We start from the raw sequence: 1794 nt of genomic DNA, 5'->3' as shown, positions 1-1794 counted from the left end.
CATGATAGTAATTAAATTTTATTCCTTTGAAGTAGGGAAAAATTGGCTTTACGCAAAATTGTAACCATAGAGCTTTCCACCAGCCAAATATGCATATAGTATAGCTGTTTCATTCCATTACCCTCTATGTGTTACATTGCCAGCATATTCCATGTGCTGACCCGTTTCGGGCTGCAACGTTAATGTTGCAGACTTTTCAGACGACGATTAAGGAGTTTTTAGGTCGTGGTTCTATACTCAGTGATGCCGTTGGAGTTGATGGACTCACTTATCTTCCAAGCCTTCCGCTGTTATCGTTATTAGATGGCCTTAAGCCATATTTATTGTAATAAGTTCTCTTATGAGACACTCGATGTAATAAGTGTGTGATTGCTACTCTGCTATAAATCCTCCGAGTACTGTGTGGTGTTAGCATTACTGATCCAGGGATGACACTGAAGCACAGAGATCAGACTGTTTGAGGTCTGGTCGCTACAGAGATGGTATCAGAGCACACGCTGACTGTAGGATACGACCACTAAGCACAAGACCTAGATCACTATTCACTCTCTTCTCTTCTGACCTCTCATCTTTTCTACTCTTTAGGATGGCGGATGCAAGGAACAAGTTCACACAATCGGATGAAGGTACACCCTTTGGACGACACTTGAAGGAAGTCACTAGATACCTGAACATAGGAGTACCAAGCTTCACGGGAACCTACAACGCCACTTTACCTGAAGAAGAGCGCTGGATGATTCAAGTTTAAGTTCCAGGAAGGACGTTCATGCTAGTCACTGAGCCCATAGAGTTTTCTTTTGACGCACCAACTTGGAGTCTAGGAAAGAGCATGGCAGCTCACATCACCATGGGGCGCATTGGAGAAGTCTACCACAAGGATCTCAAGGATACTATTTACCAGATTTGTGGGCGCCGAGATGAGCACTGGGAGATGATCAGCACCAGGAAGGATAGATCAATTGCAGCTTTTATCCAGGAGTTAAACCAGCACATTCGACGACAGGAGGACCAGATGTCCGTCGACATGATAGATATGAAGAAGGCTAAGACAAGAATCAAGGAACTGGAGGAAGAACTAAAGGCTACACGTGAAGATTATGAAGAGGAAATTGAAGTATTTGTGGAGAAGAATGCCGACCTAACTATGAAGCTAGCAGTATTTATGGGAGACCCTACGCCAGTAGATGAAGACGAAGAACCCCAGGAAATTAGCCCGAAAGACTACATCATCATCGACGGCACCGACTCGGAACCAGATAGTAGCAATGATGACTATGTTGATGAAGCTGGAGCAGATATCATGGAGTCTGCAACTGAAGAATATTTCTAGTAGACCACCCCATTAGTAGTAGTAGTCCACCATGTAAATATGGTAGTCCGGGCACTTTTGCGATAGTTAGATCGATTGTATGCCTTTGTTTGATTGATTGAAGTGAATTGTTTGCTTTTGCCTCATGTGCATATGGGTAGTGTTTTCTCTTTAGACCCCCCTCTATTCTTATATCTCATCTTTTCTAAACCCTCAGATGCCTCCGAGACGTGACCCCGGATTTGCCTTTCCACCAGAGCTCACCCAGCTGATCCAGCAGCAAAACACATTGATGCAGTTGCTAGTACAGAATCAGAATCAGGGGAACAACAACAACAACCCACCACCACCACCACCACCTGTTGACCACTTAGCCCATTTTCTTAGGCTGAATCCGCCGGTGTTTTCCAGTAGCATCGAGCCGATAGTAGCAGATGATTGGCTTCGCAAGACAGCTAGGGAGTTGACCACAGCAGAATGCACAG

The sequence above is a fragment of the Triticum urartu genome, chromosome 4A, assembly GCF_056163025.1.
Source record: "Triticum urartu cultivar PI428250 chromosome 4A, HENAU_Tu73, whole genome shotgun sequence".
Classification (NCBI taxonomy): Eukaryota; Viridiplantae; Streptophyta; class Magnoliopsida; order Poales; family Poaceae; genus Triticum; species Triticum urartu.
The sequence above is the reverse complement of the archived record's forward strand: the minus strand, read 5'-3'. Positions refer to the sequence as shown.